This window comes from Zonotrichia albicollis, chromosome 9 (genome assembly GCF_047830755.1).
Source record: "Zonotrichia albicollis isolate bZonAlb1 chromosome 9, bZonAlb1.hap1, whole genome shotgun sequence".
NCBI classification, from domain to species: Eukaryota; Metazoa; Chordata; class Aves; order Passeriformes; family Passerellidae; genus Zonotrichia; species Zonotrichia albicollis.
In genome coordinates, this window is record NC_133827.1 from 11,628,373 (window position 1) to 11,652,534 (window position 24,162).

General features: G+C 57.6%; 1 long non-coding RNA gene across 1 annotated transcript; it reads right to left on the bottom strand.

Annotated features, from left to right (window-relative positions):
- Positions 1–22,316: 22,316 nt before the first annotated feature.
- On the bottom strand, positions 22,317–23,468 carry LOC141730075 (uncharacterized). The gene is made up of 3 exons (XR_012581534.1): positions 23,382–23,468; positions 22,973–22,994; positions 22,317–22,882 (listed from the first exon to the last, which is right to left on the bottom strand). It is a non-coding gene; the product is annotated as an uncharacterized LOC141730075 (long non-coding RNA).
- Positions 23,469–24,162: the final 694 nt, after the last annotated feature.

Consider the following 24,162-nt stretch of genomic DNA (forward strand, 5'->3'; position numbering starts at 1 on the left):
CCTGGACCCTCCTCCTCCTCCCTGCCTTGCCGTGGATGGACAGTGGCCGGATGCCCCGCACCCACCACAGCCACTCTCTCACTGCCCTCCACACCTGGATGGGGAGAGAAAATTGAGCAAAGGGTTCCTGGGTTGAGACAAGGACCAGGAGAGATCACTCATCAAATCCTGTCACAGGTAAAAGTGCTTCAGAATTAGAGATATGAATTGAATTTATTGCTGACGAAAATCAGAGCAGGATAAGAAGTCAAATAAACCCTTCCATACACCTTCCCCCTGATATGAATAACTATGTAGTCATTGGCTTTCACTATTATATTGATTTTCCAAATGATTTTGATATAATACAGTTTGTATCAGTTTTTAACTGCTTTTGATACACTACAATTTGTCAGCCTTTTTACCCTGTCTGCGTAGATTATATATTTTAGTGTCATAAATATATTATAGTTTAGGCTCTTCCAAAAGATCAAGATCGAGACAATGTGCTGTGTATTACAACATTAACTGTTTCAGAAGTAGCTAATGCCTTTATTTGTGTAACTAAGTGACAATGGTGAGAATACCTCAGATAATTTTGTGAAATAGCTAATGTTGATATAACGTACTGGTGGACTACATGATCTTTTTGAGAAGAACACATTGAAAAGTAGCAAGTGAAAAAGCATCAAAAAAAAAATGCAAAGAGGAATTTACCACTGACACTTCTGACTGTCACACCACAGAACAGGGGGGGCTTCTGAGGACATAAAATATATAAATTTAATCTGCAGTATGGTGTTTACTTTATGAAAATGAATCAAGGGTCAAACCAAGCAAAAGAATTCCCAGATCACCTGAAATAGAAAGAACGTTTGAATATGTTATACAAACCCTCCTGAGTATTTATTTCACCAATACAATGAAAATGTATGTATGAAGAATTGTTCTAGTTATCTGTGTGCCTCTGGCAGCTGCACAACACCCAGCATGCTGTTTACTGTCCCTTTTATCCCTTATTGAATACATACAAATTTTATAGAGTGAGCCTTGTTTCTCACACAGTTTGACCAAAAAACTGCATTTTGGGTACAATAAGAGGGAAAAACGTCGTGTGCTCCCCCAGCACTGGGAGGGGGAATGAGGAGCCCCGTGGGGTGCTGTGAAGAAGAAGAAGAAGAGATCCCTGAGGGGAATCGATGCCTACCAGTTCCGCCAGAGTCACAGCACAGCATGTCATCGTAGTCACGGGGTTCCCACTGTCCCTCGTTGGGTCCTGACAGCTCCTTGTTGGTCACTTGTGGATCCTGAGGTGGGGCAGGGCTGGGGGACACCCATGGGGGCCCTGAGAGTGATGCCGGTTGTGGGGACCTGGGTGGGGGGTGACACTCATGGGTGATGTGTCCCTGTACCCCCCCGTACTCATCCCCTGCCCACTCAGTCCCCATGATGTGGGTGTTGAGCACAGCCCCCTCCCCCTGGGGGTTCCTGTGGGGATAAGGGGGTTTGGGAGGTGTCTGGAGAGGGGTAAAGGGGAGTCCCAGCCTGAGCTCCCCACTCACCTGTTCTGGAGCTTCCTGGCAGCTGCAAAGGAAAGGGGAGGGGGTGACCGTGGGGACCTCAGCCGCTCCAATCACCCACGGGACCCCCAAATCCCCACTGCAGTCCCGATTTCCAATGAATCCCTGATTCCCTTCAGACACTCTGAGCACCCCTGAACCCCCCCCCCCCCAGAACCTCTGCACCACCTCAGGATCCCCAACCCCCTGGTGACCCCAACCTTCTGGGTCTCCAGAACCCCAAGCCTGACAGGAAGGGGCACCCCCAAACTCCCCCACGACCCCGGAAAGATCCCCCAACATCCCTGCACATCCCTCCAGGACCTCCACACACTCTCCAGGACCTCCCAGTGCCACCGCAATGTTCCTCAAAGCCCAGCCAGAAAAGGCCTGGAGCCCAACAAAGACTCTCCAAATTCCCCCCAAATCCCCCAGGACCCCCAGCCAAGGTCACTGTGGGCTCAGTTTCCCCCAGCTCAGGGGCCCTGAGTGCTCCTGATCTCTGCCCCTACTCTGGGGGCTCCTCCTCACTCCAGGACCCCCATCTCCCCCATTGTCACCCACCCCTGTGGTGCCACCAGTGACAGCCCCGACGACAGCCAGGAGCAAGAGCAGGAATAGGAGGGTCCTGCTGACATTCACAGCCACTGCTGGGGACAGAGGGGGACACACTGGGGTCACCCTAAACCTTGTGGATCCTGAGCACCCCGGTGACCCTGTGTGACCCCACCTGTGACTCCTGATTCCTCCCAGGGTGAGCCAGGTGTCACCTCCAGGGCCAGCTCAGGGCTGACTGCCTGGAACACGCGGTGCCCATCCTGTCCCAGCTGGTTGGTGGCCATGCACTCATAGGTGCCTGAATGTCCAACATCGACGTCCCCGAGCACCAGGAGGGGACCCCGGGCCACGTCCTGCCCATTGTGCAGCCAGGTGAAGGTGACAGGCTGAGCCCACCTGCACTGAGCAATGCAGGGTCACGTTGTCACCTGCACGTACCTGGTGTGACAGGGGACCAGGGGTGATGGTGGCATTGGCCACAGGCACTGCAGGGACACAGACAGGGCTGAGGGCACAGGGAGGGGCTGGCAGTTGGTGTGAGGGGATAGGGATGGGTGTGGTGGGGGATATTGGGTGATATGGTCACAACACAGAGGGGTGAGGGGACTGAGGGCGGAGGCGAAGGAACACAATAAAGGTGTCAGGGGGACATAGACATACCCAGGAAGGGGACCCGGGGGGGGTCTCTGTGGGCTCCCCGTGCCCATCCCAGCACTCACTGTGCACCGTGACGTGGAGCCAGGTGCTGCTCTTCCACACAGTCCCCCCTCGGAGCGCACCTGGCAGCTGTAATTCCCCGAGTGGGAGACCCCCACGGTGGGCACCAGCAGCTGCAGGGACCCCTGCAGGCCCCCCACCACCTGCCTGTCCCGGTAGAACACGTGCAGGAGAGGGGCTCGGGGCTGCCGGGGGCTGGGGGTGCTGAGGCAACTGAGAGTCAGGAGGGTCCCCTCAGTGGGCTCGGGAGGATCCTCCAGCACTGGCACCAAGAAGAGATCAGGGAAGGGGAGGGGAGCTAAGGACTGTGACTCTGAGTCTGCTGGGAGGTGGGGTTGGTGGTGTCAGGAGATTGGAGTTCCAGCCGTGGGGTGCTCACCGTGCACTGTCACTGTCACCGGTGCTTGGAGCACCCACGAGGACATGTTGGAGCTCACCCAGCCCCCACAGCGGTAGCGCCCACTGTGGTTCAGCTGCAGAGGGGAAAGGGACAGCACAGTCCCATTGAGGGCCCCCTACACCTCCTTGTCCTCATAGCAGAATCGCACCTCAGTGACCGACATGTTCTCCCACTCCCTGTGCCCCCTCCCCAGTGGTCTCTGCCTCACTGGGGTCAATCCCCAGGGTGTCAGGCCCGTGCCCAGGGCACTCACCCCACAGGAGCAGCGCCTCCTTCCCGGCCATCCTGGTGTCTCCAGCCATGTGCACTGGCTGTCGCTCACTGCCAGGGTGGCTGTCCCCTGGGTGGTGGCTCTATGGCCAAAGGGGAAGGAAGCGAGGTCAGGTCTCTTCCTCATGTGGAGGTGGCACCTGGTGAGGGCAGGGTGACCACAAGCCGGGGACAGGGTGTGGGAGGGTGGGGACAGGATGAGGACAAGACAGAGTGGCAGAAGGTGGGACATGGGCTTAGCAGGAGTCAGGGGCACAGGGTGTTTGGAGAGCCAGGGATAGGTTCCAGGGGAATGGGGAGCCCTGGGATTGGGTCCCTGGGAATGGGGGTTCTGAGGAGGGGGAGTCACCAGGGATGGAGGTCCCATGGGAAGGGGGTGCCCAGGGCTGGGGGAACTAAGGGATGGGAGTCCCAGAACAATGAGGGCTCCAGGGATTTGAGGTCAGGGGATGGTTGTCCTAGGTATGAGGGTACCAGGGGAATGAGGGATCCAGTGGGCATGAGGGTTTCTGGGAGAATCAAGGTACTGGGGAAAGAGGAATTTCTGCGGATGGAATGAATGGGAGAGGGTTCCTTGGGAATGGGGTGCTGGGCCATGGAGATCCTGGGGAATGTGAGTACTGGGATGTAGTCCCTGGGACAGGGGCACTGAAGCAATGGGGGTCGCATGGTTGGGTTCCCAGGCGAATGAGGGTGCCAGAGATGGGCAGTGGCTCGGTGGGTCCATGGGTTGGAGCCCCTTCCCTGAGTGCCTCAGATTTTGGGGTGACCCAAAGCCCAGCACAGCCCCCGAAGTGTGCTGATGGCCTGGGGGTCACGCCAGGGAGATTCCAAGGGGCTCTGAGTCTGTGTGCCCCCAGCTCCCAGGGACTTTTTCCACTTTTCATTTCCATTTCCTCCCTTTGATCCCTCAATTTCACAACGCCCCAGTTTGTTCCTTGATTGTTCTGGGAAACAACTGAGTAGGGAATGGGTTGGGGAAACCCCAGACTGAGGCAAGTAAGGGTGAGGGGTCTGCAGGGAGGGCTGGGGAGGCTGTGGGGGATGGGGGTGTCTGACTGTGTGCCCCAACACTTTCACTTTGCCTCTCCTGCAGAAGAAGGAAGAGGCCGTTTGTGCTGAGTGTCAGATGGGGGGGGGTGGCGGGGGGGATGTTCTGCGATGGGGGGATCCTGTCCCATGGGGGACACATGCTGGACAAGGGGCTCCTATCCTGGTGCATGGCAGCTCCGGGCGCTCCAGACTTCTCCATTCTTGCTTGTCCCCTGCAGGATCTGAGCCTGCAAGAGCAGCTGGGGAATGGAGCCCTGGGCAGGAAGGAGCTCCCAAACTCCTGCTCCTTGAAGCCAGTGGCCATCCAAGGGTGGGGCCCAGCCATGGGCCAGCCCCACTGCACAGGGATGGCCATTGCCCAGCCCTGCTCTGCCCAGCCCCAGGGGGCAGCCAGCACCTGAGGGTCCCCCCTGCCCCCTTGGCTTTGATTCTAGCAGCTTTAGAGCTGCTGCAGAGGTGAGAATTCTGTGGTGGAAAAAGTCCTGCCTGTGGTTTGCTCAGCTCTGCAAGAAGCAGAAAACCCAAAGGGAGCTCAAGCAGTGGCTCTGTGAGGGCCTTTGATGGCTTTCAGAGCAGGGCTGGCTGGAAACCACGCCTGCAAGGGCAACTGTGAGGGAACCATTCTGGAAATGCAGCAATTGATAATTTAATCCCTGTCTCCAAGGGACTAAGAGAGCCCCATAACTACTGCAAATGCCACAACAATCTGCTCAACAACCTGACTGGGTCCTCCTTCTTGAACAAAACCAGCAGCCCTTTGAAACGTCATGGAAAGAAGGTTCGGGTTCTGGCTCGGCTGCCAGACAAGAGGGAAATGTGGGAAATATTGAGCAGTGGCTCTGCCCTATGGCCATGATGGCGCTGTGGAGAGTGATCCTGTCTGGATTTTAGGTGGCCCCAAAGCTGCTCCATCCCTGCTCTCCTCACCTGCACAGGGCACAGGGAATAGACAGGGCTCTGCCCCACACCTGCTGCACCCCTTTCCAGGGTACCCCTCCACTTCCTGGAGCAGTGGGAGCCTTACCCTGGCAACGCTCGGTCCCGACACATCGCGACAGTGGCTTCAGACACGCTGCCACAGTTGGTTCGGACACCCCGTGACCGTCCCGGCACTCGCAGCGCGATGGCAGCTGGGCCCTTCCCGGTGCTCCAGGACCACCATTGCGGTCCCTCCTTTCCACAGACCCCACCGCAGGGTCTCTGCTCCCCCCTGTCCCGGGGTCTCCCCTCCGCCGTTTCGCTCCCTCCACGCTCGGGGCTCCCCAGTGGGGTCCCGGTCCCTCCATCCCGGCCTCTCCCACCCGCTGCCCCCCGGTCCCTCTGGCCGCGCCCCCCGACAGCCCCGGGGCCGGCACCGGCAGAGGCTGCCAAGCTCCTGCAGGATGAGACGTTCCTGGGGCAGCACCGGCTGAGCGGGGCCCAGCTCCCTCAGGCCGTCCTTGCCCACAGCCCTCGGCTCCAGCAGCCCCAGGCTGCTCCTTCGAGATGTGCCAACCATTCCCGGAGCGCTGCTCTTTGTCGGGATCGAGCCAGCGAGCACCCGAATCATCCCTAAGGCCTGGGCCGGGACCTCCTGTGAGGTTGTGCCTGAGCCCTGAGAGGTTTGGGAGCCTGATGGGCATCACTGCTCTGTCCCAAAATCTGGGTGGAGCAGGAATGGCAAGTGGTGCCCCACCATGGCCCAGCCCCTCTGGGCCTCCCCTGAGCACCCTGAGGAGTTCCTGGCGCTCAGGCTCCATCTGCATGGCCAGGCGCTGCTCCCGTGGGCCACCTGCTCCAGCCGCTCTTGCCTCAGCCCCAGGATCCCAAAATCCCGAGGAGAGGCAGCGGTGCTCTGTGATTTGCACGCCGTTGCTGTAGGAATGCAGCGGAACTTCAGGAACTCCAGCACTAATTACAACACCTCCTTAAGGGTCTGCAGCTCCCAGAGCAGCACATGGACATTGGCCCAAACAGCTCCAATTTAGCCCCATCTTGCCCCCCCAAGACACTGCTCTCAGCCCTGGCTGTATCTATAGTCCAGTTGCAGCTGCAGAGCCCTCAGGGCTGTGCCTCTGCTCTCTTCTTCCTCCTCCCCTGGGACTGCTGTGTCAGAACCAGCAGTGGCCCAGGAACAGCAGGAACTCCAAATGTGCTCTGCAGCCACCTGAGGAGCCCTGGCAGAGTCAGCACCGAGCACCAGCTTTCCTCAGCATCCCAGGGAACTTCAACATTCCCAGAGCTGCTGTGCCGAGGCTGAAGGAGGAAAAGGGAATGAAAGGCTGTAAAGCGACCAGAAGTGATGTTGTGGACCTGAGACCTGCCTGGGCACTGACTTCCTTCCATCCGGGATCATAGAGAGCTGTTGCGTGTATTGCACAGGGCATTTGCCTGGCTGTAGTTATAACTGCCACAAAAACCAACAGCACTGAGGAGGAGGGAAAGTTCTGGATTTGTCTTGTTTGTTCTATTCTGGTTTATAAATTTCCTAGTAAAGAGCTTGTGGTGGTTTGACCAGGAAGAAGTGGGAATTCTGGGAAGCTGTGGTCAAACCAATGAAGGTTTTGGGTTTGAGACTGACACCTGGTGTAGCCAGTGGGGTTTGGACACACCTCCGAGAATACACAGGGGTTAAAAAGCAGGGCACTGCCCTTGGATCTCTCTCTTGGGACGTCGCAGCGCAGAGGTCAGATCTCTTCCCCCGTCCAGCCTCTGCTGCTGGGCGGGGGGAGGGGCAGCCATGCGGTAGGCCCGGGGCCTGGACAGAGATGGGGGTGAGAAAGCTCTCAAGGATGGAAGGGTGGGGGAGCCCCAAGAGACATCGGGCAGCCATTCCCCCCCCAGGAGGGAGAGAGAGGAGAGCCGGCGTCTGAATGTGATAGCAGCCGCCCAGGAGGAGAAAGGGGAGGGAAGAGTGCAGCCTGGCCGGCGGAGCAGCAGCACCTGTGGGAGTACCAGCATTCTGAGATAGACAGAGACTGAAAACTTTTAACCCTTTCTTTCATGATTGGGGCCTTGCAAAAATGCTAATCCTCCTCGAAGCTGAATAAGAAGGGAGATAAGAGATGAGATGAGACAAGGACCTGGCCCGAAGAACGTGGAGATGATTGAATGGGGAGAGATGATTTGGAGTGGCCTTTTGGCTGGACTTTTCTTGTGGCCATGGACTCAGTTGTTCCTGTGACACAGATTGCATTTAGGGGGAGGCAGTGCCTCAAAACCAGGAGGGTTCATTCGTGAGGACCCCCTGGCCCCAGGGGGTTGGAAAAATATGGGGGGGACAGATGTCCCAAAGCAGAGACTGTGCCTTTTTGGAGTGAGACAAGGCATCCTTGAAAGACAACCCTAAAAGCAGCTCTGGCCATGCGTCAGTGGTGAGAGCACTGGGCATGGAAGGAAGATGTCACAAGCGGCAAAAGGACTTTTTTTTTTCCCGGGCGGTGCCGAAGTGACAAGGAAGCACACGAGGTTTCAGTGTGTTTCCAGGAGAAGCCTATGGAACAAGAAGGACTCCTTTCCTCTTCATGAACTGCAGTTTGAGTATACTAAAGTGTGGGGCCAAGGCTGGGCAGTTGATGATTTGGGAGAATGTATCGGATTGGGAAAGTCAGGTAGTGGGGAAGAGGAAAATGGTTTTTGTAAGGTTTTCAATTTTTTTTTCTTTTCCTTATAGTCTTTCCCTATTTTCCTGTAGTTTAAGTAATAAAGTGTTCTTTATGTTTAAGTTGGAGCCTGTTTTGCTTATTCCTGGTCACATCTCACAGCAGACACCAGGGTGAAGGCATTTTCATGGGGGGCACTGGCTCTTTTCTTACAGTTCTGCCTGGAAGCCCCATCATCTTTGAAATCAAAAAATGGTTTTTGACCTTGGGCCAACTTTCCATTCCAGGAACGTTCCCACTTTCCTTGGCAGATATTTCTCATTTAAATGGGTGGCACACTCCGGGGTTTCAGTGTGGATGGGACAGACATGCCAAGAAGAGTCAGTGTCAGAGACTTGGCGACCTCATGCTCTGCCTTTTAAGCCAGTTGGGCCACCAAGGGCCCTCTCCTCAGATGGCACTTCTGGTCACCCAGCCACTCAGGACCTGGTGCATCACACTGTCCCTGCGTGCCATGGCTGAAAGACTGATGGACAGACGGGGCCATGTCCCTCCAAAACCAAGGCCTGACCTACCCCTGCCACACACAGCTGTTACAAAATATCTCCAGACATCAAACTTTTCCTGTCTCTGACACCCCACACTGTGCCATGGCCTTACCCCGACTGCCCTATGAAAGGGGGAGGCTCTGGAATCCCCACATTTTGAGATCCTTTGTGAGGATCTCACAGACTTTGTGAGATCCTGGGGTGGGAAACACGGCAGAGGAGGGGTTTGGGACAGGGCACAAGAGAATCCAGAGCCTCCTGAAGGCTGCTTTGGCCATTAGAGCAAGGAAGGTCCAGGGCCCTGCCAGGTTCCTTTGGTGGAGGAAACGTGCAGGGGGAAAAATCGGGTTTGTTCCTTGTTATGTCTTTCCCAGGTAATTTGCCCATGTGTGACGATTTGGACTCAGAACCTTATTGCTGTTGCTGTTGGTTTTATTCTTTCTGGTTGCTGTTTCAGGAAATTGTTCTTCTCTCAGCCCTTTGGCATATTTGATCCTCCACAGCAAGGGAGAGGGGCAGTTTTTAGTGGCATCACACACACGAGTGGGTGCCCATGGGTGGGGACCCCCAGTGCCCTTCAATTCCCCCCAGTGTCACAGCACATTCCCGTAGATGTCACCGGGTTCCTGCAGTTGCCCCTGGGGTCCCTGCAGCTCCACGTAGGTCACCTGGGGATCCTGCAGGGTAGTGGCACGGGGGGACACTGCGAGAGACACGGGCTGTGGGATCTGGGTGGGGTGACACTCGTGGGTGACGTGTCCCTCTGAGTGTGTCCCCCCTGTACTCACCCCCTGCCCTCTTGGTGCCCAGGACGTGGGTGTACAGCACCTCCCCCTCCTCTGCGGGGGCCAGGGGATCCGGGGGGGCACTGAGAGAATAAAGGGAATGTGGGGGAGGGAATGGGAGATCTTTGGGTTTGGGGTAAAAGGGAAGAGTGTGGTTTGAGCCCCCCACTCACCTTTCCTGGTTCTTCCTGGCAGCTGCAATGGAAGCAGGGGAGGGGTGACTGTGGGGTCCCAGGGCCCTGACCACTCTCAGGATTCCTGAACTCCCATGGGGCCTTGTAGCATCCCTGAAGTCCCCAAGAAGTCATGAACCTCCCCAGTGTCCCCAACCAACTCAGCCTCAAAAACCCAAAGCCTTCCAAGGACAGAGAGTCCACAAACGCCTCTGAAAGAACCACTAAAATCCCTGCAGGACCCTCCAGCACCTCCCAAAACTCTAAAGGACTCCCAGAAAAGGTCACAGTTCTGGGGCTGTGAGTGCTTCCCTTTCGCTCCCCAACTCTGGAGGTCTCTACATTTCCCTGGGCCTCCCATCCCCCCATTGTCACGCACCCACACGGTGCCACCAGTACCAAGCCACAGTGACACCCATGAGCAGAAGCAGGAGCAGAAGGGCCCCACCGACCCCTGCGGCCACTGCAAGAAATGGAGGGGGAACACATCAGAGTCAGCCATCACTCCAGGGGTCCTGCACCCCAAAGTGACCCCGTGTGATCCCCACCTGTGTCCCTCTGTGTCCCTTTGTTTTGCAGTTTCAGCTCCAGGGCCAACTCTGGGCTGAATGCTCGGAACACGCGGTGCCCGTCCTGTCCCAGCTGGTTGGTGGCCACACACTGGTAGGTTCCCGAATGTCTCACATTGACAGCCCTGAGCTCCAGGAGGGGACCCTGGGCCACCTCCTGGCCATTGTGCAGCCAGGTGAAGGTGACAGGGGCTGAACCCACCTGCACTGAGCAGTGCAGGGTCACAGGGTCACCTGCATGCACCTGGTGTGACAGGGGACCAGGGGTGATGGTGGCATTGGCCACAGGCACTGCAGGGACACAGACAGGGCTGAGGGCAAAGGGAGGGGCTGGCAGATGGTGTGGGGGGATAGGGACGGGGAGAAGGGTGTGATGGGGGATGTTGGGAATGGGGTCACAACATGGAGGGGTGAGGAGACAAGGGGAGGGATGGAAGGGCCCGGGAAAACTGTCTGGGAGATGTGGAGGTGCCCAACCAGGGGACCTGAGAGGGCCATGTGGACTCCCCATGCCCCTCCCCGCACTCACTGCGCACCATGACGCGGAGCTGGGTGCTGCTCTTCCTCACTGACTCCCCTTGGAATGCACCTCACAGTCATAATTTCCCAAATGGGAGACCCCCACGGTGGGCACCAGCAGCTGCAGGGACCCCTGCTCGCCCCCCCCCCCCCGAGTCCCAGTAGAACACGTGCAGGAGGGGAGCTCAGGGCCGCAGAGGGCTGGGGATACTGAGGCAGCTGAGAGTCAGAGTCAGGGGGGACCCGTCAATGGAATCAGGGGGACATTCAAGTACCGGTACCAAGAAGAGCTCTGGGAAGGAGAGGGCAGGTGAGGACTGTAATTCTGAGTCCACTAGGAAGGGGCTTTGGGGATATCAGGTGATTGGAGTTCCAGCCATGGGGTGCTCACCGTGCACTGTCACTGTCACTGCCACTGCTGCTGACTGTGAGATAAAGGACCTCACCAAGCTCCCGCAGCTGTAGCGACCGCTATGGTTCAGTTGCAGGGGGGACAGGGACAGCTCGGTCCCATTGACAGGCCCCGTCAGATCCTTCTCGTCCTGGTAGAATCGCACCCTGGTGACCGTGTTGTTCCACCATCCCCGGCAATGCAGTTTCACCGTGTCCCCTTCCAGAAGTGCCCGTGCTGGCACCTGCAGCACCAGACTGTCTGCGCGACAGAGGAGTCCCCTCTCACTGAGGGGCTCAAGACAGGTCCATGGTGGGTGCCCATGGCACTGGGGACATCTGGGTGCACTGGGGTGCACTGGGATGTCCAGGTGTCCTGTAGACAGGCTCTCCCACACACGGGGTGTGAGGCCACCCACAAAGTGGATCCCACCCAGACCTGTCAGGGGTCACCCTGATCATTTAAGATAACCCCTCACCATCTAGCACTGTCACAGGGGGGCTGTGCCTAGTGCCAAGTCTGTAACACGTATAGGTGCCACTCTCGGTGACAGTGACGTGGCGTGGTCCCTCCTGCCTCCAGCACTGCCCGTCCTTGTACCAGGTGGTGACACCGGCAGTCCCCAAGCCCTGACAGGTCAGCGTCACCTGGTCCCACAGCACTGCTGGCCTCCAGGGGGGCTCCACCAGGAGCTGGGTGGTCTGGGCACCTATGGGTGAGAGGGGACACCAGCCTGCCAGGGCCAGTGTGGGGCTGGGGACAGCGGGGTGGGGCCATGGCATCCCCCGAGGACTCACCAGCGAGGCCGAGGGTCTGGGCTGGAAGGGAGAAGGTACAGTTCTGGGTGGGGGTGGCACCATGGGGACAGGAGCATGCGGGCACAGGGTGTGGAGGCTGTCCCTAAATTGTCCCCATGGGGACAGCAATTCTTGTGGGAAAGTGTGTCTGGGTGGTCCCCAAAAGATTTGGAGAGGCAGGGGGACATATCTGTGTCACAGCCACCTGTGCACCACATCCATGTGGCACAGATGCCTCAGGAACAGGGACACCAAGGCCAGCCTTGGCTGAGGCAGAAAATGAGGACACTGTGGATACCCCGGGCACTATGACACCAGGGAAACAACCCATGCAAGCCCAGGTCATCTCCATCTGCTCATGATCCCATCCCCATGGCCACATCGTCATGCTTCTTGTCCACTTCTGTCCCTGCATCCCAGTTCAATTGTCCGTATCCCCAGAACTCCCTGATCCCAAAGGTGCCAATCCCCACATCCCTGTACCCACATCCTCATCCCTAAATTCCTGCCCCCTCTTCCTGTCCCCAAAGCCACCCTACATCTCCAGTCCCAGCAAGGTCCACTGTGGGTAACATGGACTGGAACTGCTGCCCTTGGGGACCTCTGAGGACCCCCTGTGCCCCCTCCCCTCCCCATCCCCGGGGTGTCAGGCCCAGGCCCGGGGCACTCACCCCACAGAAGCAGCGCCACCTTCCCGGCCATCCCGGTGTCCCCAGCCATGTGCACTGGCTGTCACTCACTGCTGTGGCCACCGCTCCCCTGGCTGGCGGCTCTTCGGATGAAGGGGAAGGAAGCGAGGTCACATCCGTCCCCACATGTAGGTGGCCCTTGGTGGGGACAGGGTGGCCACAAGCTGGGCACAGGAAGGGGATGAGTGTGGGTGGGACACAGTGGGACATGTGGTTCACAGGAGTGGGGGGCTACGTTGGTTTTGGGTGCCAGGGCTGAGTGTCCAGGGGAATGGGGTTCCTAAGGAGGGGGAGTCATGGGTCTGGGGGTGCCCAGGGCTGAGGGGACTCAATCATGGGAGTCCCAGGGGAACATGGGCTCCAGGGATTTGGGGTCATGGGATAGGGATGCTAGGGGAATGGTTGATCACATGGGAATGGGTTTCCTGAGAGAACCAAGGTCCTGGTGGAAGGGGGATTTCAGGGGATAGAATTAACAGGAGAGGGTTCCTTGGGAATGGGGTCCGGGGCCATGGAGATCCTGGAGAATGGCAGTACTGGGATGGGAGTCCCAGGGATGAGGGGACATAAGGAATGGGGATCCCATGCTTGGGTTCCCAGGGGAATGGGGGTGCCAGAGATGGGCAGTTGCTGAATGGCCACAGGGTCTCACCTTCTTCCCTGGGTGCATCAGATTTTGGGATGACCCAGAGCCAGCCAAGCTCCCCTGGGAAGCTCATGGGCTGTGCAGGCTTCACATGGTGGTCCTGGGTAGCTCTGACTCTGTGCCCTCCCCTGCCCTTGACTTTAGTGTCTTTATTGCTTTTTTTCTTTATTTTGCTCACTTTTGTGCCAGGTCCCCTCACCCCTAGTTCTTAGCTCAGCAATCTCATGGAGCACCTGAGCAGGGACCAAGGTGGGGGGACTGAGGGAAGGAGGAATGGGAAGCAGGAGTTGCAGGGAAGGGTGGGGAGGCTGTGGGGGATGGAGGTGTTGGGCTGTGCCTCCACAACGTTTTCACTTTCTTTTTCATTGAAAAGAAGGAAGAGGCCATTTGTGCTGAGAATCAGATGGGAAAGGGGGGCAGTCTCTGTTCCTGGGGTGGCACATCCAGGGGTCCTGTCCTGGGGGGATCCTGTCCCGGGGGGTGACACATCCTGGCATGGGGGATCCTGTCCCAGGGGATGGCGGTTCCAGAAATGTCCCTGCACATTCCTGGCCGGGTGCCTGTCCCAGGGGTGGCACATCCTGGGGACCCCTGTCAAGGCAAGCGTGGGGCCCAGCCATGGCCCAGCCCCACTGCACAGGGATGGCCATTGCACAGCCCTGCTCTGCCCAGCCCCAGGTGGAAGCCAGGACCTGAGGGTCTCCCCTGCCCCCTTGGCTTTGATTCTGGCAGCTTTAGAGCTGCTGCAGAGGTGAGAATTCTGTGGGTGGAAAAAGGCCTGCCTGTGGTTTGCTCAGCCCTGCAAGAAGCACAAACCACAAAGGGAGCTCAAGCAGTGGCTCTGTGAAGGCCTTTGATGGTTTTCAGAGCAGGGCTGGCTGGAAACACCCCTCTGCAGGGGCAGCTGTGAGGAAATCAGTCCGGAAATGTATCAATTGATCATTTTGTCCCCGTCCCAAGGGGTCTGAGAGAACCCCAGCACTACTGCAAATCCCACACCAATCTACTCAACAACCTGACCTGGACCCTCCTCCTCCTCCCTGCCTTGCCGTGGATGGACAGTGGCCGGATGCCCCGCACCCACCACAGCCACTCTCTCACTGCCCTCCACACCTGGATGGGGAGAGAAAATTGAGCAAAGGGTTCCTGGGTTGAGACAAGGACCAGGAGAGATCACTCATCAAATCCTGTCACTGGTAAAACTGCCTCAGAATTAGAGATATGAATTGATTTTATTGCTGACAAAATCAGAGCAAGATAAGGAGAAGTCAAATAAACCCTTCCATACACCTTCCCCCTGTTACAAACAATTTTGTAGTCATTGGCTTTCACTACTATATTGGTTTTTCCAAATTATTTTTATATAATACAGGTTGTAATCACTTTTTAACTGCTTTTGACACACTACAAATTGTCAGCCTTTTTACCCTAATCCCTGTGTAGAATATATATTTTAGTGTGATAACTACATTATAATTTAAGCTCTCCCAAAATATCAAGATAGAGACAATGTGCTGCATATTACAGCATTACCTGTTGCAGAAGTAGCTAATGCCTTTATTTGTGTAACTAAGTGACAACGGTGAGAATAACTGAGATCATTTGTGAAATAGATATTGTTGATTTAATGTACTGGTGGAGTATCTCATCTGTATGAGAAGAACACATTGAAAAGTAGCAAGTGAAAAAACATCAAAAGGAAGAATGCAAAGAGGAATTTACCACTGACCCTTCTTTTCTCAAGAACTGTCAAACCACAGAACAGGGGCCTTTGTGAGGACAAAAAAATAGATAAATTTACTTTGCAGTATAGCATGTAGTTTATGAAAATGAATCAAGAGTTAAACCAAGCAAAAGAATTCCCAGAACATGTAAACTGGAAAGAATGTTTGTGTATGTTTAAGCCTCCTGAGTATGTATTTAACCATTACAGTGAAAAGCTATGTAAGGAGAATTGCTGTAGTTAAAAGTGTGCCTCCGGCAGTTGCCAAGCACCCAGCACACTGTTTACTGTACCTTTTATTCCTTATTAAACATTTACAAAATTTAAAGAGTGAGCCTTGTTTCTCACACAGTTTGACCAAAAAACTGAATTTTGGGTACCATAGAATGGAAAAACGTCGTGTGCTCTCCCATCACTGGGAGGGGGAATGAGGAGCCCTGTGGGGTGCTGTGAAGATGAAGAACAGACCCCTGAGGGGAATCAATGCCCCCCAGTGCCACCCAGTGTCACAGCACATCATCATAGTCACAAGGATCCCACTGTCCCTCATAGGGTTCCAACAGCTCCACTGTTGACCCGTGTTGGTCACTTGTGGATCCTGAGGTGGGGCAGGGCTTGGGGACATCCATGGGGGCCCTGAGAGTGACATCGGTTGTGGGGACCTGCTTGAGGGTGACACTCGTGTGTGACGTGTCCCACTGTCTCCCCCTGTATTCACCCTCTGCCCACTAGGTGCCCCTGATGTGGGTGTTGAGCACAGCCCCCTGCTCCGGGGGGTTCTTGAGGGGATGGGGGTGTCTGGATGGCGTCTGGGGAGGGGGAGAGAAGAGTCCCAGCCCAAGCTCCCCACTCACCTGTCCTGGAGCTTCCTGGCAGCTGCAAGGAAAGGGGAGGGGGTGACCAAGTGGAAACCGGGACCCCTGAACCTTCCTGGAACCTTGGCAGCTCCAACCACACACAGGACACCCAAATCCCCACTGCAGCCCTGAATCCCAGTGGATCCCTGACTCCCCCGGACACTCTGAGCACACCTGAAGCTCCCAGAACTTCTGCATCACTGAAGTGCACCCAGTCCCCCTGATGCCTCGAACTCTCTGGGTCCCCAGAACCCCAAGCAGTGAGGGGTACCCCCAAACTCCTCCAAGACGCCAGAAAGATCCCCAAACATCCTTGCACATCCATGCAGGAGCTCCCCAGATCCTCCAGGAACTCCCAGTGTCACCCCAATGTTCCTCAAAGTCCACCCAGGGAAGGCCTTGGGGCCCAACCAAGACTCTCAAAATTCCCCCCAAATCCCCCAGAACGCCCAGCTGAGGTCACTGCAGGCTCAATGTCCCCCAGCTCAGGGGCCCTGGGTGCTGCTGATATCTGTCCGAACTCTGGGGGCTTCCCCTCTCTCCAGGATCCTCTTATCACCTCCACTGTCACCCACCCCAGAAGTGCCACCAGTGAGAGCCCCTGATGACAGCCAGGAGCAGGAGCAGAAACAGGAGGGTCCTGCCGACATTCACAGCCACTGTTGGGAGCAGAGGGGACACATTGGGGTCACCCTGAACTGTAGGTGTCCTGAAACCCCAGCAACCCTGTGGGACCCCACCTGTGACCCAGGGTGAGCCAGGTGTCACCACCAGGGCCAACTCTGGGCTGAGTGCCCGGAACACGCGGTGCCCATCCTGTCCCAGCTGGTTGGTGGCCACGCACTGGTAGGTGCCCGAATGTCCCACATTGACGTCCCTGAGCTCCAGGAGGGGACCCTGGGCCACCTCGTGCCCGTTGTGCAGCCAGGTGAAGGTGACAGGGGCTGAACCCACCTGCACCAAGTAGCGCAGGGTCACATTGTCACCCGCATGCACCTGGTGTGACAGGAGACCAGGAGTGATGGTGGCATTGGCCACAAGCACTGGGGCGACAGAGACAGGGCAGAGGGCACAGGCTAGGACTGGCAGCCAGTGACGGGTTAGGGACTGGCAGGAAAGGTTGTGATGGGGCATGTTGGGGAAGGGGTCACACCATGGACGGATGAGGGGACACAGGGGGGAGGTGAAGGGACAGAAGAAAGGTGTCTGGGGAACATGGAGATGCCCAGGCAGGGGACTGGAGGAGGATGTGGGAGTTACCTGTGCCCATGCCAGCACTCACTGTGCACCGTGACATGGAGCAGGTCGCTGCTCTTCCACACGGTCCCCCCTCAGAGCGCACTTGGCAGCTGTAATTCTCCGAGTGGGAGACCCCCGCGGTGGGCACCAGCAGCTGCAGGGACCCCTGCAGGCCCCCCACCACCTGTCTATCCCGGTAGAACACGTGCAGGAGGGGGGCTCAGGGCCGCAGGGGGCTGGGGGTGCTGAGGCAACTGAGAGTCAGGAGGGACCCCACGGTGCACTTGGGGGGCCCTCCAGCACCGGTACCGAGAAGAGCTCTGGGAAGGAGAGGAGAGCTAAGGACTGTGACTCTGAGTCTGCTGGGAAGTGGCTTTGGGGGTGTCAGGAGATTGGAGTTCCAGCCGTGGGGTGCTTACCGTGCACTGTCACTGTCACCGGTGCTTGGAGCACCCACGAGGACATGTTGGAGCTCACCCAGCCCCCACAGCGGTAGCGCCCACTGTGGTTCAGCTGCAGAGGGGAAAGGGACAGCACAGTCCCATTGAGGGCCCCCTACACCTCCTTGTCCTCATAGCAGAATCGCACCTCAGTGACCGACATGTTCTGCCACTCCCTGTGCCCCCTCCCCAGTGGTCTCTGCCTCTCTGGGGTCAATCCCCAGGGTGTCAGGCCCGTGCCTGGGGCACTCACCCCAGGATCAGCGCCACCTTCCCAGCCATCCCGGTGTCTCCAGCCATGTGCACTGGCTGTCACTCGCTGCCAGGGTGGCTGTCCCCTGGGTGGTGGCTCTATGGCCAAAGGGGAAGGAAGCGAGGTCAGGTCTCTTCCTCATGTGGAGGTGGCACCTGGTGGTGCCAGGGTGGACACAAGCTGGGGACAGGCTGTGGGCAGGGAGGGGACAGGGTGGGGACAAGACAGAGCGGCAGAAGGTGGGACATGGGCCTGGCAGGAGTCAGAGGTACAGGGTGTTTGGAAAGCCAGGGATGGGTTCCAGGGAAATGGGGAGCCCAAGGCATTGGGTCCCTGGGAATGGGGGTTCTGAGGAGGGGGAGTCACCAGGGATGGAGGTGCCATGGGAATGGGGGTGCCCAGGGCTGGGGGAACTAAGGGATGGAAGTCCCAGAACAATGAGGGCTCCAGGGATTTGGGGTCAGGGGATGGTTGTCCTAGGTATGAGGGTACCAGGGGAATGAGGGATCCAGTGGGCATGAGGGGTCCTGGGAGAATCAAGATTCTGGGGAAAGGGGAATGTCTGTTAATGGAATGAATGGGAGAGGGTTTCTTGGGAATGAGGTCCTGGGCCATGGAGATCCTGGGGAATGTGAGTACTGGGATGTGGTCCCCGAGACAAAGGGACTGAAGGAATGGGGGTCCCATGGTTGCGTTCCCAGGGGAATGAGGGTGCCAGATATGGGCAGTGGCTCAGTGGGTTCATGGTTTGGAGCCCCTGCCCTGAGTGCCTCAAATTTTGGGGTGACCCAGGGCCCAACACAGCCCTTCAAGTGTTCCGATAGCCTGGGGGTGATGCCAGGGAGATTCTGAAGGGCTCTGAGTCTGTGTGGCCCAAGCTCCCAGGGGCTTTTTCCACTCTTCATTTCCATTTCCTCCCTTTGATACCTCAGTTTCACAATGCCCCAGTTTGTTCCTTGATTATTCTGGGAAACAACTGAGCAGGGAATGGGTTGGGGAAACCCCAGAGTGAGGCAAGTAAGGGTTAGGGGTCTGCAGGGAGGGCTGGGGAGGCTGTGGGGGATGGGGGTGTCTGACTGTGTGCCCCCCAACACTTTCACTTTTTCTGTCCTGCAGAAGAAGGAAGAGTCCGTTTGTGCTGTGTCAGATGGGGGGGTGGGGGGGGATGTTCTGCTCTGGGGGGATCCTGTCCCAGGGGTGACACATGCTGGACAAGGGAGTCCTGTCCTGGGGGATCGCAGCTCCAGGGGCTCCAGATTTCTCCATTCTTGCTTGTTGCCTGCAGGATCTGAGCCACCAAGAGCAGCTGGGGAATGGAGCCCCAGGCAGGAAGGGCCTCCCAAACTCCTGCTCCTTGAAGCCAGTGGCCATCCAAGGGTGGGGCCCAGCCATGGCCCAGCCCCACTGCACAGGGATGGCCATTGCCCAGCCCTGCTCTGGCCAGCCCCAGGTGGCAGCCAGCACCTGAGGGTCCCCCTGCCCCCTTGGCTTTGATTCTGGCAGATTAAGAGCTGCTGCAGAGGTGAGAATTCTGTGGGTGGAAAAAGGCCTGGCTGTGGTTTGCTCAGCCCTGCAAGAAGCACAAAACCCAAAGGGAGCTCAAGCAGTGGCTCTGTGAGGGCCTTTGATGGCTTTCAGAGCAGGGCTGGCTGGAAACCACCCCTGCAGAGGCAGTTGAGAGGGAGCCAGTCTGGAAATGCAGCAATTCATCATTTACTCCCTATCTCCAAGGGACTAAGAGAGCCCCATAACTACTGTAAATGCCACAACACTCTGCTCAACAACCTGACTGGATCCTCCTTCTTGAACAAAACCAGCAGCCCTTTGGAACCTCATGGAAAGAAAGTTCGGGTTCTGGCTCAGCTGCCAGGAGAGAGGGAAATGTGGGAAATATTGAGCAGTGGCTCTGCCCTATGGCCATGATGGCGCTGTGGGGAGTGATCCTGTTTGGATTCCAGGTGTTCCCAAAGCTGCTCCTTCCCTGCCCTCCTCACCTGCACAGGGCACAGGGAATAGACAGGGCTCTGCCCCACACCAGCTGCACACCTTCCAGGGTACCCCTCCACTTCCCGCAGCTGTGGGGGCCTTACCCTGGCAACGCTCGGTCCCGACACATCGCGATAGTGGCTTCAGACACGCTGCCACAGTTGGTTCGGACACCCCGTGACCGTCCCGGCACTCGCAGCGCGATGGCAGCTGGGCCCTTCCCGGTGCTCCAGGACCACCATTGCGGTCCCTCCTTTCCACAGACCCCACCGCAGGGTCTCTGCTCCCCCCTGTCCCGGGGTCTCCCCTCCGCCGTTTCGCTCCCTCCACTCTCGGGGCTCCCCAGTGGGGTCCCGGTCCCTCCATCCTGGCCCCTCCCACCCACTGCCCCCCGGCCCCTCCGGCCACGCCCCCCGACAGCCCCGGGGCCGGCATCGGCAGAGGCTGCCGAGCTCCTGCAGGATGAGACGTTCCTGGGACAGCGCCGGCTGAGCGGGGCCCGGCTCCCTCAGGCCGTCCTTGCCCGCAGCACTCGGGCTCCAGCAGCCCCAGGCTGCTCCTTCAGGATTTGCTGACGGCTCCCGGAGTGCTGCCCTTTGTCGGGAAGGAGTCTGGAAACATCCAGATCATCCCCGGGACCTCCTGTGAGGCTGTGCCTGAGCACTGAGAGGTTTGGGAGCCGATGGGTGTCACTGTTCTGTCTCAAAATCTGGGGGAAGCAGGAATGGCAAGTGGTGCCCACCATGGCCCAGCCCCTCTGGGCCTCATCTGACCACACTGCAAAATTTTCGGCACTCCTGCTCCACCTGCATGGGCAGGTGCTGTTCCCGTGGGAAAGCTTCTCCTCCAGCTGCTCCCACCTCAGCCACTGCTCCAGCTCAGCCCTCCTGGAAGGCCAGCAGGAAGCACCAGCCACAAGGCACAGGCACTGAATCATCCCCAGCACCAGCAAAAATCTTCTGGGCAGTAAAGAAAGGTTCTTGTGGGCAGAGCTGGCAGCATCTGACCCCCAAATGGTATCAAATACTACCTTGTGTAGCCCAAAATCCCTGGAAGAGGCAGCAAAGCCATCGGTTTGTGCACCGGGATGATTTAGGAGCACAGCTGAACTTCAGTAACACCAGCTATAATTACAACACCTCCTTAAGAGTCTGAGCTCCCAGAGCAGAACAGGGGCATTGGCCCAACCAGCTCCAGTTTTGCCCCATTTTGGCCTCCCAAGGCACTGCTCCCAGCCCGGGCTGTCCCTGTGCTCCAGCTGCAGCTGCAGAGCCCTCAGGGCTGTGGCTTTGCTTTCCTCCTCTTCCTCCTCCCGCTGTGGCTTCTGTGTCAGGACCAGAAGTGGCCCAGGAAGAGCAGGAACTCCAAAAGTGCTCTGGAGCCCCCTGAGGAGCCCAGGCAGAGTCAGCACCGAGTACCAGCTTTCCTCAACATCCCAGGGCAATTCAACATTTCCAGAGTGGCTGTGACAGGGCTGAAAGAGGAAAAGGGAGAGAAAGTCTGAGGACTTGCAGGAATTGTGGTTTAAAACCACCAGAGCTGCTGCTGTGGACCCGAAACTTGCCTGGGGTCAGGCACTGCCTTCCTTCCATTTGGGATCATGGAGAGCAGTGGCTAGTATTCTGCAGGGCATATGCCTGGCCCTGGGACACTGCTACGCTGCCAGTGGGCACTGGGATCCAACCTGCTGCCTTGGCAGCTTCTGCCTGCTGCCGGTGGTGGTGCCGGGAGCGATTGGTGCCCGTGAGTTTGCAAAAGGAGCGATTTCCCCTCCTCCCTCCCGTCCGAGGCCGCCATGGCCCCTGAGGGGATGGAGCTGGACCGGGGCGCCCCCAGCTGGCTGGGAGTGCTCTCTGCAGCGCCCCCTGCTGGCCGCGGTTATAACTGCCACAAAAACCAACAGCGCTGAGCGGGAGGGAAAGTTCTGGGTTTGTGTTGTTTGTTCTGTTCTGGTTAATAAATTTCCCAGTAAAGAGCTGTTATTTCTTTTCCTGCACTTTTGCTTGAATGCCAAATCATTTTTCAAATTTAAAAATTTTAGACATGGGTCTCCTTTCCATTCCGAGAACGCTCCCACTTTCCTTGGCAAATATTTCTCATTTAAATGAGTTGCCAAATCCTGGTAACTCATTTACCAGGCAGCCAAGTCCCTCATACTCTGGCTTTTAAGCAGTTAGGCCACCAAGTGCCCTCTCCCCAGCTGGCACTTCTGGTCACCTGGCCACTCAGGAGCTGGCTTTGGCAGAGCGTCACACTGTCCCCAGTGTGCCATGGCTGACACAATGATGGACAGATGGAGCCCTATCTCACCAAAAGCAAGGCCTGACCCATCCCTGCAACACACAACTGCCCCAAAATGCCTCCAGACATGAATCTTTTCCTCTCTCTGACACCTCACCCTGCGCCATGGCCTGATCCCGACTGCCCTGGAAAAGGGGGAGGCTCTGGAACCCCCAAAGGGCCGTTGTGAGAGCATCGTGTGGGGAAAATGTCAGAGGAGGGGTAAGGGACAGGGGACAAGAGAATCAAGAGCCTCCTGATGGCAGCTCTGGCCATCAGAGCAAAGAAAGTCCAGGGCCCTGCCAGCTCCGCTGGTGGAGGAAACGTGCTTGGGGAAGTGTTCAGGGTTTGTTCCTTTTCAGTTGGCTTTGCCTGGAAATCGTTCTGCGTGTGACCATTTGGACGTTGAACCTTGTTCCGGTTTGTGTTGGTTTTATTTTCTCTCATTACTGTTGCAGAAAATTCTTCTTCTCTTAGCCTTTTGGCACCTTTGTGCCCCCACTGGGAGGGAGAGGGACAGTTTTTAGTGGCAGCACACTCATGAGTGGGTGCCCATGGGTGGGGACCCCCAGTGTCCCCCAGTTTCCCCCCACTGTCACAGCACATTCCTCTAGATGTCACCGGGTTCCTGTGGTTGCCCCTGGGGTCCCCGCAGCTCCACGTAGGTCACCTGGGAATCCTGGAGGGTAGTGGCACAGGGGGACCATGCGAGAGACACATGCTGTGTGATCTGGGTGGGGTGACACTCGTGGGTGACGTGTCCCTCTGTGTGTGTCTCCCCCGTACTCACCCCCTGCCCTCTTGGTGACCACGACGTGGGTGTACAGCACCTCCCCCTCCTCTGGGGGGGCCGGGGGATCCAGGGGGGCCCTGAGGGAATAAAGTGGATGTGAGAGAGGGGATGGGAGGGCTTGGGGGTTGTGGTAAAAGGGGAGAGTGTGGTTTGATCCCCCCACTCACCTTTCCTGCTGCTTCCTGACAGCTGCAAAGGAAAGAGGGATGGGGTGACTGCAGGGTCCCAGAGCCCTGAACCCGCTCAGGATTCCTGAACCCCCACAGGACCCTCAATTTCTCTCAGGACCCCTAAGTATCCCTGAAGGCCCCCAGAATCCATGAACCTCCCCAGTGTCCCCTACCAACTCAGCCTCAAGAACTCAAAGCCCAGCAGGACAGAAACCCTCCCCCGACATCCCCAGAGCTCCTGAAAGAACACCCAACATCCCTCCAGGACTCTCCAGCACCTCCCTAAACCCGACAGGAACCCCAGACAAGGTCACACTTCTGGGGCTGTGGGTGCTGCCTTATTGCTCCCCAGGTCTGGGGGCCTCTACAGCTCCCTGGAACCCCTGTGCCCCCAATTGTCACCTACCCACACTGTGCCATCGGTGCCAGGCCACAATGACACCCATGAGCAGGAGCAGGAACAAAAGGGCTCCACTGATCCCTGCGGCCCCTGCAAGAAACAGAGGGGGACACATCAGGGTTGCCCATCACCCCAGGGGTCCTGCACTCCCTTGCGAACCTGAGGGACCCCACCTGTTTCCCTGTGAGTCCATTTATCTTGTGGTGTCACCTCCAGGACACCGGGGGTGATGGTGACATTGTCCACAGGCACTGCGGGGACAGAGACAGGGCTGAGGCCGCAGGGAGGGGCTGGCAGCCAGAGTGGGGACGTGGGGATGGGCAGGGATTGGTGTGGTGGGGGATGTTTAGGATGGTGTCACGCCACGGAAGGGTGAGGGGACATGTAGAGTGATGGAAGGACCCAAGAAATGTGTCTGGGGGACATGGAGGTGCCCAGGGCAGGGGTCCCTAGCAGGATGTGGGAGTTCCCTGTGCCCATCCCCACACTCACTGCGCACCGTGACATGGAGCCGAGCGCTGCTCTTCCGCACCGCCCCCACTTGGAGCGCACCTGGCAGCTGTAATTCCCCAAGTGGGAGACCCCCACGGCGGGCACCAGCAGCTGCGGGGACCCCTGTGGGCCCCCCACCACCTGCCTTTCCTGGTAGAACACGTGCAGGAGGGGGGCTCGGGGCCACAGGGGCTGGGGGTGCTTAGGCAGCTGAGAGTCAGGAGGGACCCCATGGTGGGTTCAGGGGTCCCTCCAGCACAGGCACCAGGTAGAGCTCAGGGTAGGAGAGGGGAGG